This window comes from Tursiops truncatus, chromosome 10, assembly GCF_011762595.2.
Source record: "Tursiops truncatus isolate mTurTru1 chromosome 10, mTurTru1.mat.Y, whole genome shotgun sequence".
Classification (NCBI taxonomy): Eukaryota; Metazoa; Chordata; class Mammalia; order Artiodactyla; family Delphinidae; genus Tursiops; species Tursiops truncatus.
Window position 1 is genome coordinate 101,028,496 of NC_047043.1, and position 20,127 is coordinate 101,048,622.

The following is a 20,127-nucleotide window of genomic DNA, read 5'->3' on the forward strand; positions in this document are numbered from 1 at the left end:
TGCCCCCATTAAAGTACTGAACTGTACAACATTCAGAAAAGTACAAAAGAATGAAGCAAAGACAAAGGCCAAACACAGTTCCATCTCTTAGAAGCAATCACTATTAGCATCAGGGTATATAAGTCTTGCCAGTTTTCCTTCGAACGGCTGAGATCATGCTGTTCATAACTTTGCATCCCATTTTGTTCTACATTAAATATCTTCCCACGTTATTAAGGCTGGTAATACATCAGCATATGGATAATCCCACTCCTTTGTTATTAATTGGTTGCTTTTAGTTATAATGAGATGAACCCATGTATACAATCTGATCAGACTCACAAATGAGTTATTACTCAGCTAAATAGTATAAGTATTTGAAAGGCCCTTGAAATACGCTGACAAATTAGTTTCCAGAATAACCGTTTCCACCCGTGCCAGCAATGAACTAGCATTTCAATTTCGCCACCCCCAGCTATCACTGGCACAAATCACTGTTAATCAGATAGACAGCCACAAATGAGGGTCAGCGGGTTCTATTTGTACTCCTTACATTAGGAGAGTCAAACATTGCCACCATGTACTTCTCAGTTGTCTGATGGTCTCTGCCTATTTTACCTACTAGAATGTGATTTACTGCACACATGGTCTAAATATAACATCGCGAAGGAAGCAACACTGGGACACAGACTTCGCAAGCTGTAGGCTTCTGAGCAGAAAAGAAGTACCATTCTAAACTTTACCCAGCATCCCACTGCCTCCGAGAGTCTGGGCTGTGTTCCTGACCATTAGAGAAACCCAGCCGTCTTCTCGCTCTCCAAACTGATGGACTTCAAGGCTCGAGAGAGGGAGGCAAGCGATGTCTGCTGATAAAGTTTTGAAGAAGGTTACGTGGAGAGACAGGGAAGGCATCTGAACTCACATAATATTACCGTGTTTGGTCGTCAAGCTGAACAGTAGCGTCTGTTGTAGGCAGACTCTTTTTTTTAACTTTCCAAACTAAGGAAGCAGACTAGGACCTAAAGAGTGGAAGGGCACAGCTCATGGAACAGCAAGAAGCAAATTCCAGCTAGTGAACTGCACCCCAGGCCTCCGTGAGGTCGTCTACTTAATCCTCAGGACAAGCCCATAGGGTTGAATTCCCAGTTAACAGATGAGGACACAGAAGCTCATAAGTGATCACTGCATTTCTAAAAATATCCAGACATAAGATTGGAGCCCAGGACTGATTACAAAGGCCTTCATCTCAGCCACTACACTGGGTTGATCACCAAGATCGTAACGGCATTTCATGCTTCAAATAACCTACAGGGTGAGACCACGTGCACAGCCAAAGACGGGGTGAGATGGTAACTGAGGCTGAGTCACTGGTGGGAGGCAGGGAGGTTCATAACACCTGAGATTTCCTGTAGTAAAAACTGTAAATGCAATTCACACTTTTAATACACAAGGAATATCTGGAAGAGATATCAAGACTTTATACATTCGTTTTCATTAACAAAAGCATTTGACAAACTTTTCTGGCAGATGTATCCCAGATTAAGGCTTGGTAATCCTCTCTGGCCATCTGTGATCATCAGCCTCTGGCTGCGGGGCAAGCAGGAGTGTTACTTTTGCCACCGCAGACGTCTGAGGTTAGAAATGTCTAGCAAAAAATTATGTTAGGGTTTTGGTAAGAACAGGTAACTTTTTTTTTAAGATTTATTATTTATTTATTTTATTCATTTTTGGCTGCACTGGGTCTTAGTGGTGGCACACAGGATCTTCTGCTGTGGCACGTGGGCTCTTCGTTGTGGTGTGTGGCCTTCTCTCTAGTTGTGTCATGCAGGTTTTCTCTTCTCTCGTTGTGGTGCGCGGGTTTTCTTTCTCTCGTTGTGGGGCGATGGTTTTCTCTTCTCTCGTGGTGCGCGGGTTTCCTCTTCTCTTGTGGTGCACGGGCTCTGTAGTTTGCAGCACGCGGGCTCTAGTTAGGCACAGGAGCTCAGTAGTTGTGGTGCGCAGGCTTAGCTGCCCCAGGGCATGTGGGATCTTATTTCCCTGACCAGGGATCGAATCTGTGTCCCCTGCATTGTAAGGCAGATTCTTTACCACTGGGCCACCAGGGAAGTCCCACAGGTAACTTCTTTTAATAACAGTTTGAGAGAGAAAAAGGTGACACAAATATGAATTTGGATTCCGATCCCAGAGGAGCTTAAGAAGGAAAGAGAAAAGTCAGAATGAGATCAGAATTTTCAGCCAATAATACCACCAAGACAACTTCATTCCAGTGGCTAAAAGGCACTGTGCAAGGGTTCTGAAGTATCAGGAAACAGCCATAAAATGTTTGTAAGGTGAATAAAAAATGTTTCTCGTGAAGAACCTAGGGGTAAGACAGGAATAAAGACACAGTCCTACTGGAGAATGGACTTGAGGCTATGGGGAGGGGGAAGGGTGAGCTGTGACAAAGCGAGAGAGAGGCATGGACATATATACACTACAAAACGTAAGGTAGATAGCTAGTGGGAAGCAGCCGCATAGCACAGGGAGATCAGCTCAGTGCTTTGTGACCGCCTGGAGGGGTGGGATAGGGAGGGTGGGAGGGAGGAAGATACAAGAGGGAAGAGATATGGGAACATATGTACAGGTATAACTGATTCACTTTGTTATAAAGCAGAAACTAACACACCATTGTAAAGCAATTATACCCCAATAAAGATGTTAAAATAAATAAATAAAAATTTTAAAAAAAACGTCTCTCAACAGCACCTCCCAGCCAGGAGGTGGAACGAAGGAAGGAAGTCATGCTGGGTACAGAAGGGAGGTCTGCCTGACGGGCCTGGGGAACACAGGTCACGAATGCGTGAAGGAGGACTAGTTACCCAGAGGCCTGAGCTCAAACAGACCATTTTGATGTATGTAGTAAGCTCTCATCACCAACTGCTTCCCTTGCAAGCTCACTACTGACTGTCTCCAGGCTAATAAGCATTTTAACTGCTCATCTCACCTGGGGAAGCAGGAAGGTTGAGACAACTTAGTGTTGTTAAGGGTGGCCAGCATGTCCTTGGGGATGGGAGTTGAAGCGTGGCCACTTTAACGACCCAAGGGTTATTAGCAAATCTAGGAAATATTCTACTACAAGAAAGAGGAAAAAGGACGGGGTGTGACAGACTGGCTTGGGTTAAAAATGAAAATGGCTTCCAAGTTCTAAGCCCAGGGGAGAGGCAAAAGAAAGCATCACTGAGTAACGTTTTAAAAGCTACAGAACTAAAACTGAAGTCGTAACTTCAAACAGTAGCAAAAATGTCCCACCAACAAAGAAAGATGGAAACTGGAGATGTTTTGAAACTCCACGATCAGGTGGTACAGGGACCAAAAGCAGGTACAAGGAAGTGAAGGAGAGAAAAATGTAGGAGGCCAAAAGCCATTTCTGTGGAATCATCCAGTCATTTCCAGGGCACTCAGGACAGTGCTGGTGTTCTAGGAATGCAGACGTGATTAGACTGGAACACAGAACTTAGCAACTGGGCACGACAATCAGTGCCTCTGAATGTACAACAGGCATCTAGGCAGTTAGGCCTCCTTTCGACTTGTGACCAGCCTTTGCCTTGTTTGCACTATTCTCCTCTCCCCTGAGTCATCAGCCTGGCCTAGCACACCTTCTGTGCCCTTCCACTGTCCAGTTCCCAATTTCCCTTCATTCAACACAACTGTTTCAGAATAACCTTAAACCCTTAAATCTTGGTTATAAACTCCGAGGGCACCAGGTTTTGTCTGTGGTGAGCTGTTCCTCACTCCCTTAAGGTCAAATGCCACCTTCACTGAGAAGCTCCCTCTGACCTCCCCAGAGCCCAGGACCGACTCACGCCTCCCTCCACTGTGTCCGCTACACTCTCCCGCACTGCCAGGGGAGGATGGGGCTCTACAGGGCCCTCTGGGTGGAAGAGGTCAACCTTCAGGGCATGGCTCTCTGACCATGTGGAAGGCTGCGGGCAGTGCAGGACACGACGACAGTCACCTGCAAGACCATCTTCACCTCTGCCGCCGTCCTCGAAAGGCTCTCCGCCCTGGACTGCGGTCCTCTAACCGAGCGCCGCTGCCATCCATGCAGGGGTGCCGTTTGTTGTGAGATACTGGGGTTATACAGCTTGAAATACGTGGCCTGCAGATAATGCATAACCTGTACGCTCCAAGTAAGACTTACTACTGTAATGATACTAGCAAATAGGCTGCTGGTCTGATGTTCCATTTAGAACCACCACCTCCACGTGGGAACTCAGCAGGAAGATGTTACTAGAAGCCTTCAAAAGGACAGTTTGAGGGCCCAAGGGGTAGGGATAGACACTCTTTCATTACGTAGCACATTAAGGAGGTGCCCAACTACTTTAAAAGACTACCGTGATCGAGACATATTAAATTAATTTTAAGGGTAATTACCTTAGCTGGGAGAGTCAGGGAAGGATTCCTCCAGGAAGATCTGACTGAATCTGGATCTGAAGGTGGAAAAGCACGCCAAAATTTCCCTGGCAGGAAAACCAGCGCATGCAGCATGCAAACGCCTTGTTGCAGGGAGAAACGAACACCTGGGGGTTGACGGCCAGACCACAGGGGACCTAGCAGGCCATGGCGGGGCCCTGAAACCAGAGCACTGAGAAGCCCACCGTTTGCGATTCTTACACAGTAGTGTTCATACTGTAAAGCATCAACCTGTCTGCCGCGGGGGGAGGGGGAAGTGTTCAGCAGCAGGAGAGCCTACAGCAGACGTGAAGAGGCTGCTGTAACCTCCAGGCAAGGGGACTGCACCAGAGCCACGGTGAGACTGAGGGGAACGGAGGTGCTCCCAGGGCCAAGAAAAGCGGGGCAGCACCAAGCAGTGAACTGGACTCAGAAGAGGCAGGGCACGAGGGGCGTGCCACGAAGCGCCCAGGTTCATATGCAATGCAACCAAAAGCATCCTCGGACAGGGAACCCTGAAAAAGAGCCAGGTGTTTTCTGGAAGGGAATTATGTTTGATTTAGACATGCTAAGTTTGAAGTGACCCTGACATAAAGAAGAGAAGGGGGCTTCCCTGGTGGCGCAGTGGTTGAGAGTCCGCCTGCTAATGCAGGGGACACGGGTTCATGCCCCGGTCGGGGAAGATCCCACATGCCGCGGAGCGGCTGGTCCCGTGAGCCATGGCCGCTGAGCCTGCGCGTCCGGAGCCTGTGCTCCGCAATGGGAGAGGCCACAACAGTGAGAGGCCCGCGTACCGCAAAAAAAAAAAAAAAAAAAAAGTCTTCACTCAATTAAGCATATGGTTTGCTTGGTTAATGCTCAAAATATCTTTAAGTGGCAAATATATTAACTGAGTGGAGGACAGACATGGATCAAAATACAGATGTGATAAAGAATCTGAGTAATAGTTACCTTTCACTGTAGGAAAACCCCACTAAAAGCAGAGATACTGCCAGTATCTCTGACCAACCCAGAATGGAATATGCCCGAAGAGGGTGCCCACACAAGGGTCGTAAATGGCTGGGGGCAGTGCGCAGGACGTGTGGAATTTCCTGCCTTGCTGAATCAGTTTGTACTCTGCAAAGTTCAAGAGCCACTGCTTTAACTGACTCAAGGATCTGGTAAGGAACAGGTATGCTGAGATTCACATTCACCTACTTCCGTGTTATAGTTCACAGAGATTTCCAAGACTATGAAAAACATGAACTCAGTTGAATTTTATCATATTCCCCTCTCCTCCAATACTTGAGGGCCTGGGGTAATCTTGCAATCAAATCTATTTTTAAAAGATATGGTTGTACTTAGTTACATCTTAAGTTTCAGTGTTAACTGTGCTGGATTTATGACTTCAGTCTGCACCGCTGTGCGAACACGGGAACAGCAACACTCCCTGGATGAGAGTGCGAAGGACGATGCTGGTGGGCCTTGCCTCCTAGAGGCTGCTGCCTGGTGGCAAGAAGACAAACAATACGCAGGGCAGGACAAATATGGACTTCTAGACAAGACTGGTGTAGAAGAGAGAACCCAACCGGCAGAAACACCGAACATTTTCCAAAGCAAGGCTAAACAGCTGCACAGCGAGGCCTCAGAAGGAGCGTTCAGCGTGTCCAAACTGTCAGGACGCTGCAGTGTTGTCAACTCCTCATAAGCTTCAGAGACAGTCCCAGGAAGCCCAGGGGAAAGTGCTAGAGGACTGAGATGAGAAAGCAGGACCGTGGAGCGTCAGGCCTGGGGGGCCAAGACAGGCGGGACACAGGAGTACAACGTCACCAAGGTGGGAGGCCTGAGCTGCACACAAAGCCCAAGACAGCCACCTCGCTGCTCCAGGCAACCTTTCGAGGGAGCCGCCTCGTCTCATCTGGCAACACTGCTCCCAACAGGCCTCATCTCCCCGCAAATGCTCCGTCTCAGGTGCACCTGCCACTCCCCACGGGGCCCCGCACGTGAGGGCTTGGGGACAACTCCCACGGGGCCCCACACGGGCCTGGAGAGCACAGCCTTCCCTGGTGGAGACACGGGTCCAGGGGCTGCCCCCGCGAGCGCCTTCTGCTAGGTTCGGCCCACACGGATGATGCCAAGCTTCCGAGCACAAGGCTAGCGCTTATTCACATGAAGACTTTAAGCCTCCTGCCCATCACTCAGCAGGAAAAGCCTGGCTGACCATTCTCACCAGGGCACATTCTCTGGATCCGCCACAGTATTAACTGTCGTCTGTGCTCTCGCTTAAAAGGTGGAGACATTACTTTCTTGTGTGCAGTGATCTGTGATCCTTCAGCAGTAAAGGTTTAAGGGAGTAGGCAAAAATCTAGACGGATTACACAAGACATAAAGAAATGCCTTGGCAGCTCCGTTTCCTCCCCAGGCCTGGATCATTTTCTTTTAAAAAATATTTTTTATGGCTACACCAGCTCTTAGTTTCAGAATGCTCAATCTTCGTTGTGGCATGCAGGATGTTGTTTGTTTTTTTTTTTTTTTTAGTTGCAGCATGCAGACTCTTACTTGCGGCATGCGGGCTTCTTAGCTGCGGCACACAGGATCTACCTCCACGACCAGGGATCGAACCTGGGCCCCCTGCACTGGAAACGCTGAGTCTTACCTCCTGGACCACCAGGCAAGTCCCAGGCCTGGATCATTTTCGCGGCTAGCCCCGCCCCTCACTAAGGTCTGCCTGGGCCAAGAGGGGACTCGGTGGCCACTCGCGCACAGCGCTGCTCCGTTAGAGGCCTCCGCAGCCTTCGGTGCTGCTCCTCAGCTCTAACCCAGGTAGATTATGTCCAACCATCAGGCAGGTGAAAGGAGGAGGCACACAGCAAGCGTCCCCACCCCTTGGGCACCAGCCTCTGCCACAGGGAGAACTGTCCTGGCATTTGCAATGTTTTTCCATTCAGCTCGGGCTCAAATGGCAGCCTCTCCCTAGAACTCAAAATGTACACACACAGAAAAGTAAGGTAACTTGTCCAAGGCCACACAGCTAGTCATCTTGGAGCCAGGATTTTTTTTTTATATTTATTTATCTATGTTAAATAACATAGTTGTGGCACGCAGGATCTTCGTTGCGGCATGAGGGATCTTTCGTTGTGGTGCACAGGCTCTAGAGCACAAGAGCTCAGCAGTTGCGGTGCATGGGCTTAGTTGCTCCGCGGCATGAGGGATCTCAGTTCCCCGACCAGGGATCAAACCCACGTCCCCTGCATTGGAAGGCGGATTCTTAACCACTGGACCACTAGGGAAAGTCCCTGGAGCCAGGATTTGAAATGAGGCAGTCCAGCTCCAGAGTTCTTCCAACAAGAATCACTGGCTTCTCCAACATTGAAATTTTCACGGGGTATTTAAGTGCAAGGCACCAGGCCAGGTTCTATTTTATAGTTCTGCTCTGACTGTCCCATTCCAGTTTGCTTAAGGAACCTGCGATCACAGACCCACTGAATGATAGTCAGAAGCGGGCGCTCCCAAACTCTCAGGGAGACAGATAAATGGTTGAACTGAACACCAGGGAGAGAAGGACGGCTAGAAACTGACCAAGCAAGGCAATTTAAAGGCCACCCCTCCACAGGGGAGGTGCAACGGCCATGCAAAGACTATGGGCTTTGGATCACAACCATGGGATGAAATCCCATCTCGCACATCCAGCTGTGTGAACTTAAATGTGCTTTCACGTGAAAAACGAGCATCCCCTACAAGTGAGATAATGCAGAGAAAGCTCTATCTGGCTCATTAAATCTACTCAATAAGTGGCTATTATGACATGAGGGCTTTTCTAACAGTGAATAAAAACGTGTACCTAGTCAACTAGCATTACTTCACTTTCCAAATCTCATCACTACAGCCTCTCATACTACCTGTTTGACTTTTGCTATATTTGCATGTTAACCCACATAAATGTGTCTGAGGTCCTAGTTATTCATCTAAGACAAATCGCACCTTCACTTACGTGCTTCCTAAAACCACACTGTACACCAGCACTGAGGCCCTGTGCCGTACAGCAGCAAACACTGCAGTGGAGTCATATCCGGCATGAGACCTGTCACTGGAGGAAGATCCATGGCCAATGCCATGCAAGAAAAAGCAGAACTGAGAAATGGGCACTGGGTCACTAAGCGACTTACAGTTTGAATTCCTGCCTCTGTTCTACTGTTGTGCATTCACTGTATAGGCATGTGCGCCCTAGGAGGGTGGCTCCCAAGATCCTGACCCACGTCGATCAGACGACCTCAGACTAAAACATCCCATGTCCTGCGATCCGTCCTCCATGCTTCAGACTTAAACATGTCCAATCATGTATCCCCATTTTTTTCAGTAACAGTGGTCACTAACCATGACCTAGGGGTAAGAACACATAGTTCAGTTCAAACACCTGCTGAGGGTCCAGTAGGTGTCAGTTACTGGGTTGGAGGCTGGGGTTTACCTACAGAAAACTACAAACACTTCTTATTTCAAAAGGAGGCCATCATAATTCTCTGTAAGCTGAACAAAGCATTCTGTTTTGTAGCTTTCAAGTGTTAAACTGGAAACTTCAGTGGCCACATTCAGCTGGCTATTTCACAACTCCCTGCTGGACAAGGGGTTCTGTGTGATTCTAAAAACAGTGAGGGGGCTTCCCTGGTGGCGCAGTGGTTAAGAATCCACCTGCCAATGCATGAGACACGGGTTCGAGCCCTGGTCCGGGAAGATCCCACATGCCGCAGAGCAACTGAGCCCGTGTGCCACAACTACTGAAGCCTGCATGCCTAGAGCCCGCGAGCCACAACTACTAAAGCCTGCGCCTAGAGCCCATGCTCCACAACAAGAGAAGCCACTGCAATGAGAAGCCCGTGCACTGCAATGAAGAGGAGCCCCTGCTCGCCGCAACTAGAGAAAGCCCCCACGCAGCAACGAAGACCCAACGCAGCCATAAATAAATAAATAGATAGGGAAAAAAAAAACAGTGAGGCCAAGGGTAGAACAAAGCCAAATCACCTTAAACTCAGCCATAATGGGTCCTTAGAAGTCATTTTATCCTGAGCTTTTATTAGCAGAGACACTTCTTCCGTGGCACCGACACCTTGCCCAGTTCCTGCCTGCACACTCACAGTGACCATGAAGTACCTCCTGTGCAGTGTTCCACTGTCAAAGGCTGCAGAGGGATTTAGAGACACTCAGACACTCCATCACCAGTGCCAACATCTTTTCTCAACTCCTGTCCACGCAACGTGGCTTCCAGATCACTCAACTTCCTGGTTGCTTACCCTGACAAGATCAGATTCACTGTACTTCTTAAAATGCCTGCCTCTTTGTAAAAGTACCGTCCATCACTAACACATGGTGATGCCATAAGGATGTGGAGAATTTTACAAACCTCTAAAAACTCACTCAGCTTTGATGTTCTTAATTGCACTCACAGGTACCACCAGCCTTAGCAGTCATTCTAACTGTTCAGGAAGCGTACTGCCATCGGGCTAAGCTTCTCGACAATGCCAACCCTTGCTTAGTCCAGGCCATGCATTCCCAGCAGGGATGTTATTAACAATGGTTTGTGGCCCTCTAGAAGCTGCAATATAAAAACAGATAGACACAGTACATGCATGGTATTAAAACTTTACAGGGGTAGGGGAGACAATTAGGGGAAAAAAATCTAAAAAGCCCTGCGGAGCAGAAGGGAGGTGCAATAATCAAAAATGGTTGACAGGGCTTCCCTGGTGGCGCAGTGGTTGAGGGTCTGTCTGCCGATGCAGGGGACGCGGGTTCGTGCCCCGGTCCGGGAAGATCCCACATGCCGCGGAGCGGCTGGGCCCGTGGGCCACGGCCGCTGGGCCTGCGTGTCCTGAGCCTGTGCTCTGCAACGGAGGAGGCCACAACGGTGAGAGGCCCGCGTACCGCAAAAAAAAAAAAAGGTCGAGAAAGGCTGGTCTAGGCCTGTGCTGTCCTACACAGCAGTCACTAGCCATTTAAATGAAATCAAATACAGCTCCTCAGCCACACCAGCCACACTAAGTGCTCACAAGCCACACAGCTAGCACCTACCGCACTGGCCAGCACAGAGAACATTTCCATCATCACCGGAAGTTTTATGGTATGGTGTTGGTCTAAACAACCCTGGAGGATTTTACTAGCATTAGTAGACAGTCCTCAAACATCTCATATCTCGATTTATGGCCATTAATTACCGATTATCTAGCTCATCTTCTTTCACTCTTGAAAACACAGTAAAGATACTAGCTCCTCAAGAGCAAACTTTAGAAAGTATTAGTTAACATGCGAGTTTTTCGTTAGAATATTACAGCAAGATATTGGCTGCATCATAACCACTTCAAAATATTTGGAGCCACTGGTCCTAGCAGCCTAGGAGTGTCCAAACACTACCCTAGGTCCTTTGTAACCCACTGAGACTGAGGTCCAGTTAACTGTTTGAAAGCAAACCATACTGTGAACCACACAAGGAGCATCAAGGACCAGACACAGGTCACGCTGACCAATCTGCCTGCGTAAGGTCAAAGTACGAAAACGTCAACCAAATCTTGAAATCCTCCTTTGATTAGGTGTGAAAGTCTTCTCCTGACAGTGTAGAGAGTTTCATTACATCCTCTTAGGAGCTGGATGCGATGGCAGAAGGTGGTCACACGTATTTTGTTCTCAAGAACCCTTGGAAGAACCATGGTGACTGAGGTGTCTCACACAGCTAGACTTACATTTCAAAACAATTTCTTCCTGGCCACTTCCTAATCAAGAAGCCAAAATAAAACACAAAAATCCAGTCAGGTAAGTGATAATCTGTCTCCACAGCTCCAAAACAAGTACAGCAAACATTGCAGAATGTAATACGCCTGGTCATGTTAGGCGCCAACAAGTTAACGCCACTGCTCACGGGTCCATGTTCTAGAATCTCAGGCAGGGAAGCCCAGGTCACGTGACACAACATGCCACCAAGACAGAGGGAAAGAAGTCAGAGAGGCAGGCTGAGCTCTATCAGATGAGAAGCAAATGTGTCCTTTACCCTCCTAAGAGAGGAAAGGTGGAAACCAATGGAAGACAGATTCAAGCAGAGTCCCCAGGAGGGCAAGGTGGAGAGCATCATTAAGCCAGCAGCCTTCCTCCCCAAGTCAACACAAGCTGTGGCCAAAGGCCAGGCTACAAATGTGAAGGTTGCATTAGTGCTGCCTCTCCTCCCCCGCGCTCCTGCTATTCTCCAGTCAACAGACCCCCAAAGAGGACTCCCCCTGCAGGGCAGCCCACCCTCCTCACGTTTAACCGAAGACATAAGGACTCTCAATGGCCGCTGGCTGTCCAGGGATGCAAGAGCCCTTTAGTTCCAAAGACTGGTTTGCTTCTTCCAAACGGTGAACTTCAATTTCAACTTCTGCACTGTCACAACACCCAAACCCCTCCACCTCTCCAAAGAATAAGATCAAAGGAATACAAAACCGTGGCTACACAGCATTCACCTCTCCGACACTGAAGCGCACAGGTGGAGTTACCCCCAGGGGAAATGCTAGTTACAGCAGCAAACTCTTGCCCAAAGTTTAAGGGTCTACAGGCTCGAAACCTTGGGTATTGCTTCCAAGTCAGATACTAGGAATATAGGAGTACCAGGAGTCCCATACCTTGTCACAAGGGTCATCATTCTCAGAACAGATACTTGAAGAAGAAAATGTTCCCAAATACATCAGCTTTAAAATAAAGACCATATTTCATATCATGTCATCAAAGTACATTAAATCTAATATGTAACCACTGGGGCTTCAATTCACAAAGCCTCCCCAACAAAAACATTTTTAAAACAAGTGTTTAAAAATTTTTAATATGAAAGGAAAGAAGTAGAGAGAGTAGCATTATCAACTCATATGCTGTAAGGAAACTTGCAATTAAAAAGAGTATAGGGGGGGCTCCCTGGTGGCGCAGTGGTTGAGAGTCCGCCTGCCGATGCAGGGGGCACTGGTTCGTGCCCCGGTCTGGGAGGATCCCACGTGCCTCGGAGCGGCTGGGCCCGTGAGCCATGGCCGCTGAGCCTGCGCGTCCGGAGCCTGTGCTCCGCAACGGAAGAGGCCACAACAGTGAGAGGCCCAAGTACTGGAGAAAAAAAAAAAAAAAAAGAGTATAGGGGACTTCCCTGGTGGTCCAGTGGTTAAGACTCTGCGCTCCCAATGCAGGGGGCCCAGGTTCAATCCCTGGTCAGGGAACTAGATCCCGCATGCCGCAACTAAAGATCCTGCATGCTGCAACTAAGACCCAGCACAGCCAAAAAAAAAAAAAAAGTATGGGATGCCTCCAATGGGAAATGATGCACTACTTAGACTCTGGGGTCTCACTGCCCTTACCAACTGTAGGTTGTAGTAATGATGGTAGAACAAATGGCTCTTGTCTACACAAATGAATTCTATCTGGACAAATTTCCACCATGGAAAAGACAGTTTTGTGTCCAACTGCAGGTTCCCTGCAACATTACCAACTTCCATGTATGTCTGTTCTTTGTTCATTTCATATTTAAATGACAGTCATGATCTTACATTTTCTTGAAAATTATCTTTGAACAGTACCCATCACCTAGGGGCTTCCATGGTGGTCCAGTGTTTAAGACTCCGTGCTTCCACTGCAGCGGGCGCAGGTTTGATCCCTGGTTGGGAAACTAATATCCTGCATTCCGCTCGCCCCCCCCGCCCCCCCAAACCAAAAACAACAACCAAAAACCCAACAACTAGACTTAAACAGCCAACATTTCCAAAAAAGTTTTAAGCATTTTGGTTCATCTTCAGAGGCAAAAACGCAATACTCTGAAGAGAACACGAAGAGCGACAAGATTCCTACTGGTCTACAGCTGGTCACACAAGGCTGGTCAGCAGGCTATGGCTCCAGGGGCATTCCCAATTCCTTTCCCCCAGAGGGGCTCAGATCTGCTCCTCACTCACATGCAAGAGGAACTTGGGGGATGAGAGACCAACCAAGGGCTTGGGACCTGAAGGCTCTGGTTCAAATCTGGGCTCTGAAACTTACGAGCTGTGCAAGTTGAGGTAAGTAATTTCCTCTCCTTGGGCCTTCACTGAATTCCTAACTCTGTAAAAGGTGGGTGTGTTCCTGAGAAGATATGAGAATGAAGAGGCAGAGGAGCCAGAGACCAACATGTCTCTACTTCTCAAATTCCTGGAGCTACAACCGGGTCCTGGTGACATTAATCCAGTACAACGTTCTCCAACTCAGTGCGCTGTGGGGCTCCTTGTCCTGTGACAGCTCAATTACAGAACCTATTTTAGTCTCTACCCTTCTTTCTGAGATGAGCCCCATGACTGAGGGAATCTTCCACCAAATACAAAACTTAAAATTAAGATATATTCTTTCTTAACATTTAAAGATACAAGGAACAGCAGCAAGAGTCTAATCAAGAACTAAGCACCTGCTACAAACACACACAGCCCTCAGGGACACCAGTGAGCCCCAGCCAGTCCACCTGTGCTGAAGTACAACTCCAGAACACACATCCCAACGGGCATCAACCAATGAACACAGAACAAACTACACGTAAGCAAAATAATCTGGGCCCCCAGGATTAAAAAGTCAAAAACGGAGAAGAGAGGTGAAATCACGGGATGTCTCACCGTCACCACGCTGGGCGGGACGTGGATTCCCAGGTTCTCCTGGGAGGGTGCCAGGAACCCTCCACCCAGTCCACGGCAACCAGGAGCAGTGCAGTGATGGCCCTGACCACACACCAGGCTCCTGCCCACAGCTTCCCACTTCTCCAGATCCAGTCCCTTTCCAGCGCCCTCAACTCATCTACCTCGGACTCTGCCGTGACATGTTTTTAACTGGAATGACCTTCCTGCCCCTCCTCACCGTCACTGCTTCTCACACCTACTCACCTATCCTGCCTAACCCAACCCAAATAACACCGGAACACCTTCTAATGTGAAGAAATCTCTAGGTTCTCAGCTGGCCCCTCTACCTATACAGACACAAACGCAAAAACGTCACATGAACTCTGATGTGCTCCACTGAAAAAAGGCACTCAAACAGTGGCAGCCTCAATACACAAGAAACGTGTGCCCAACTGCATTACTCCAGAGGACAGGATCCGGACCAGTGGTTTAACAAATGAGTTTTGAATCAGGGAAACGGAATAACCACCAGTTGCTGAATAAAGCAGGATATACCAAGAAGCACTGGGAAAACACTGTCATGGTAAGCAGAAGACAGGACACTCATCAGGAGAGCAAGTGTAAGACTGAACTAAATGTACCATATGATTCCTTTCTGCAGTCATGACTTTATAATCAGCTACCAAAAATGTTACAAAGTGTAAATTCTGATGAAGATTATTTCATATAATAATTCCTCACTCTGAAAGCCCATGATTAGAGAAAAACAATTAGTGTATCCTGCCTTTTCAATAGGAATTGTAGGACTTCCCTGGCGGCACAGTGGTTAAGAATCCACCTGCCAATGCAGGGGACACGGGTTTGGGCCCTGGTCCAGGAAGATCCCACATGCTGTGGAGCAACTAAGCCCGTGCGTCACAACTACTGAGCCTGCACTCTAGCGCCTGACAGCCACAAATACTGAGCTCACGCACCTAGAGCCCGTGCTCCACAACGAGAAGCCACCGCAACGAGAAGCCTGTGCACCACAATGAAGAGCAGCCCCCGATCGCCACCAACTAGAGACAGCCCACGCACGGCAACGAAGACCCAACGCAGACAAAAATAAATAAATAAAATAAATAAATTTATGGGGGGAAAAAAAAGGAACTGTACAAGTGGAGAAAAATTTGCCAGTTGACAAGTGGGAAAAAATTTTTAACACATGAATGCCAGTAGAAGGAATACATGATAAAAAAATAAGGACCTACTGTATAGTACAGGGAACTATATTCAGTATCTTGTAATAACCTATAATGGAAAAGAATCTGAAATAGAATAGATATATATCTGTATCATTTTGCTGTACACGTGAAACTAATACAACATTGTAAATCAACTACTTTAATTTAAAAAAGAGAGTAGAAGGAATACAGAAGGAATGACTGAAATAGAATTTTAAAAAATCATTTTGGGGCTTCCGTGGTGGCGCAGTGGTTAAGAATCCGCCTGCCAATGCAGGGGACACGTGTTCGAGCCCCGGTCCGGGAAGATCCCACATGCCGCAGAGAGGCTGGGCCCGTGAACCACAGCCGCTGAGCCTGCGCTCCGCAACGGGAGAGGCCACAACAGTGAGAGGCCCGTGTACGGCAAAAAAAAAAAAAAGCCTGTTGGCTTGGCGACTGCAATGACCTTTTTGCCAGTCAGAGTACATCTGGCCATTCTCAAATCAGACTAGTTCCCTGAATTGTAAGAAGTACTTGTGAAGCAGAGGTATGGAAAAGATCAGCATAATGATGCTCTGGGGCCTGTCTCTAGGAAGAGTAACTCTATTAACGCCAGATGTACTAGTTAGGGTTCTCCAGAGAAACAGAACCATTAGGATGAAGGAACAGAGCCTAATGGTTCTGTTGACACCATATATAAGCCCACGTTTTACCAGTTACGTTTAAGTGATATTTAAAATCTGTTGTTAAAAATAAACTTCATTAAGTCAGAAAAAGATAAACAAATACCGTATGCTAACACATATATGTGGAAACTTAAAAAAAAAAAAAAGGTTCTGAAGAACGTAAAGGCAGGACAGGAATAAAGACACAGACATAGAGAATGGATTTGAGGACACGGGGAGGGGGAAGGGTAAGCTGGGACGAAGTGAGAGAGTGGCACTGACATATATATACTACCAAATGTAAAATAGATAGCTAGTGGGAAGCAGCTGCATAGCACAGGGAGATCAGCTCGGTGCTTTGTGACCACCTAGAGGGGTGGGATAGGGAGGGTGGGAGGGAGACACAAGAGGGAGGGGATGCGGGGATATATGTGTACGTATAGCTGATTCACTTTGTTATACAGCAGAAACTAACACAACACTGCAAAGCAAATATACTCCAATAAAGATGTTAAAAAAAAAGAAAAAGAATGTATACATAAATGTACCACTGTCACTTTGCTGTACAGCAGAAATTTACACAAAATTCAACTACAATAGAATTTTTTTGTTTGTAAAAAAAACAAAATAAACTTCATATATATGAGATTTATGTTTATGTAACACTGTATGAGATTATATAATACATACATGAGATTTAGTACTTAGATTTAGTAAGGAAGTTCTCACGTGATTATGGAGGCCGAGATGTCCCACGATCTGCAGTTTGAAGGCCTGAGAACCAGGCGAGCTGGTGGTGTCAGATCCAGTCTGAGATGGAAGACAGGAGAAAACCTGCAGACAAAGTGAATTCTCTTCCTCAGCCTTTCTTTCTAGTTGGGCCTCCCAGGATTGGATGAGGGCAGTCTGCTTTGCTCAGTCCACACATTCAACTGTGAATCTCATCCAGAAACACGGCAAAGACACCCCCAGAATGATGCTTCAGGCAAATACCTGGGCATCCCTTGCCCGGTCAGGTTGACACACAAAATTAACCATCACACCAGGTAGATGTGAAAACCCGGCAGACTGCAGGGCTCAGGCAAAAGTCCAGCTCCTTAGGCTGAGGAGGAAGTGCTAAAGAACAGGATGTCAGAAGTTTCCAAACACTCTGCTTCCATTTCAAAGGTTACTATCCACAGGTTATTACTGAAGTATAGGTTTAAAGGGACTCAAACTGTGCTGGCAAGATTCTGGCAAAATAAAGATCCACATGCCTCAGAAGATCACCAATGCACAGCTTGCCTCGGATAACATTTAGGATTATCATTGCCAAACACTAACTCAAGGTGGAAACACACCAGTACCACGCTGCAAAGGCAAAGGGCCGAACAGTCTGTAACTAGGTCAGGTTTGCGTGCTCTCGCACAGGTCCACGCAGCACTGCTGAGCACACTGCAAGGTGGTGATGCGTGGTCGACTTAGGACAGCAGCTTTAGAATAGAGGTTCTCAGTTTCCCTACTGCTGTTTACCAACCTTGATGTAACTACAAAATCACATTTCAAGGTCAGAGATCTGTCAGTTAAGATGCTGTTTGGCTATTATTTGGGAGAAAGAACTTGTTTGAAGAGAAGATACTGATCTTAATTTCTGCGTGTGTTAAGAACATCACCCTGTGGTGCAACCATCACAACTACCTATTTCCAGAACTTTTTCATCAGGGCAAACAGAAACTCTATGCAGATTAAGCAATAACCCCATTTCCTGCTCCCCCTGCAGGGGAGAGGTAATCTCTGTTCTACCTTCTGTCTCTGAATTGGCCTTATCTAAATAGCTTTTGTAAGCAGGATCATACAATATTTCTCCTTTCCTGTAATGGCTTATCTCACTTGGCATGCTTTCATTTCAAGATTCGTCCACATTGCAGCCCACACCAGAACTTCATTCCTTTATATGGTGAATAATACACCGCTGTATCTAGATACCATATTTGACTTATCCATTTACCACTTGATGAGCACACAGGTACTCTCTACCTGTTGACTGTTGTGAATAATTCTGCTGTGAACAACAGTGTACGAGTATCTGTTTGAGATCCTGATTTCAAATCTTGTGGGTATATACACCTAAGTGCCAGGACATATAGTACTTTTGTTTAATCTTCTAAGGAAACACCACACTGCTTTCCACAACTCCAGCACCATATTACATTCCTACCAGCAATACACGAGGGTCCCCATTTCTCTACATCCTCACCAACACCAATTTTTTGCATTTTTAAAAACAAGAGCCATCATAATCCGTGTGAAGTAGTATATCACTGTTTTGAATTTCCTATCGACTAGTGATGCTGTGTATTTTTTGTGTGTGGATCAGCCATTTCTATATCTTCTTTGGAGAAATGTCTATTTGGGTCCTGAACCCATTTTTAATCAAACTGCTTGTTTGTTGTTGACTTGCAGGAGCTTTAAATATGTATTCTGAATATTAAGCCTCATCAGGTGTATGATTTATAAACATCTTCTCCCATTCTGTAGGCTGACTTTTTACTCTCCTAATGCTGTCCTTGGAAACACAAAAGTTTTTAATTGTGATAAAGTCTAATTTACCTTTTTTTTCTAGTGTTGCCTGTGCCTTTGGTATCATATCTACAAAATCACTGCTGAATCCATCTCTTGAAATACCCCCGATTTCAACTTTTTTTTTTTTTGGCTGCACCACGTGGCATGTGGGATCTTAGTTCCCCAACCAGGCATCAAACCCACGCCCCATGCAGTGGAAGTACGGAGTCTTAACACCACTGGACCACCACAGAAGTCCCTCAAAGTTTTAACTCTTTAGATTTAGGTCACAAGACGTGACACCATAAAACTCCTAAAAGAGAACATAGGCAAAACATTCTCTGATGTAAATCATACCAATGTTTTCTTAGGTCAGTGTCCCAAAGCAGCAGAAATAAACCCAAAAATAAACAGATGGGACCTAATCAAACTTACAAGCTTTTGTACAGCAAAGGAAACCATAAACAAAACGAAAAGACAACCTATGGACTGGGAGAAAATATTTGCAAACAATGCAACTGACAAAGGTTTAATTGCCAAAATATACAAACAGCTCACACTACTCAATAACAAAAAAACCACCCAATCAAAAAATGTACAAAAGACCTAAACAGACATTCCCCCCAAGAAATACAGGTGGCCAACGGGCACATAAAAAGAGGCTCAACATAGCTAATTATCAGAGAAATGCAAATCAAAATTACAAGGAGGGGGATTTCCCTGGTGGTCCAGTGGCTAAGACTCTGCACTCTCAATGCAGGAGGCCTGGGTCTGATCCTGGTCAGGGAACTAGATCCTACATGCTGCAACTAAAGGATCCTGCATGCCGCAACTAAAGATCCCACATGCTGCAACTAAAGATCTCACGTGCCACAACTAACACCTGGTGCAGCCAAATTAAAAAATGAAATAAAATACAATGAGGTACCACCTCACACAGGTCAGAATGGCCATCATTAAAAAGTCTACAAGGCGGGGGGGCTTCCCTGGTGGCACAGTGGTTGAGAGTTCACCTGCCAATGCAGGGGACACGGGTTCGTGCCCCAGACTGGGAAGATCCCACAGGCGGTGGAGCAGCTGGGCCCGTGAGCCATGGCCGCTGAGCCTGCGCGTCCGGAGTTGTGCTCCGCAACGGGAGAGGCCACAACAGTGAGAGGCCCGCGTACCGCAAAAAAAAAGAAAAAAAAAAGAAAAAAGAAAAGTCTACAAGGGGAGGGAGCCTGTGCTCTAGAGCCTGTGAGCCACAACTACTGAGCCCATGCGCCACAACTACTGAAGCCCATATGCTCTAGGGCCCACGTGCCGCCAACTCCTGAGCCCGTGGTGCTGCAACTACTGAAGCCCGCGTGCTTACAGCCTGTGCTCTGCAACAAGAGAAGCCTGCACACACCTCAACGAAGACCCAGAGCAGCCAAAAAAAAAAAAAAAAAAAAAAAAATGGCTACAAGGGACTCCCTGGTGATCCAGTAGTTAAGAATCCGCCTTCCAATGCAGGGGATGTAGGGTCAATCCCCAGTCGGGAAACTAAGATCCCATGTGCCGTGGGGCAACTAAGCCCACATGCCACAACTACTGAGCCTGAGCACTCTGGAGCACACATGCCACAACTAAGATCCTACATGCCACAACTAAGACCCGACGCATCCATGTAAGTTTTTTAAAGTGTACAAATAATAAATATTGGAGAGGGTGTGGAGAAAAGGG

The 20,127-nt window shown here is 47.0% G+C and overlaps 1 protein-coding gene and 1 non-coding gene across 4 annotated transcripts in view; one reads left to right on the top strand and one right to left on the bottom strand.

Annotated features, from left to right (window-relative positions):
• Nucleotides 1-20,127, bottom strand: part of RAB7A (RAB7A, member RAS oncogene family) — a 93,898-nt gene that overhangs the window by 21,897 nt on the left and 51,874 nt on the right. The window contains exon 2 of one of the 3 annotated variants that reach the window (XM_073787778.1): nucleotides 16,612-16,716. The exons of the other annotated variants lie outside the window; for them this stretch is intronic. The gene's annotated coding sequence lies outside the window, so the exon portion shown is untranslated. The remainder of the gene's footprint in view (nucleotides 1-16,611; nucleotides 16,717-20,127) is intronic. 3 annotated transcript variants of the gene reach the window in all.
• On the top strand, nucleotides 12,530-12,602 carry TRNAG-CCC (transfer RNA glycine (anticodon CCC)). Its single transcript has one exon. It is a non-coding gene; the product is annotated as a tRNA-Gly (tRNA).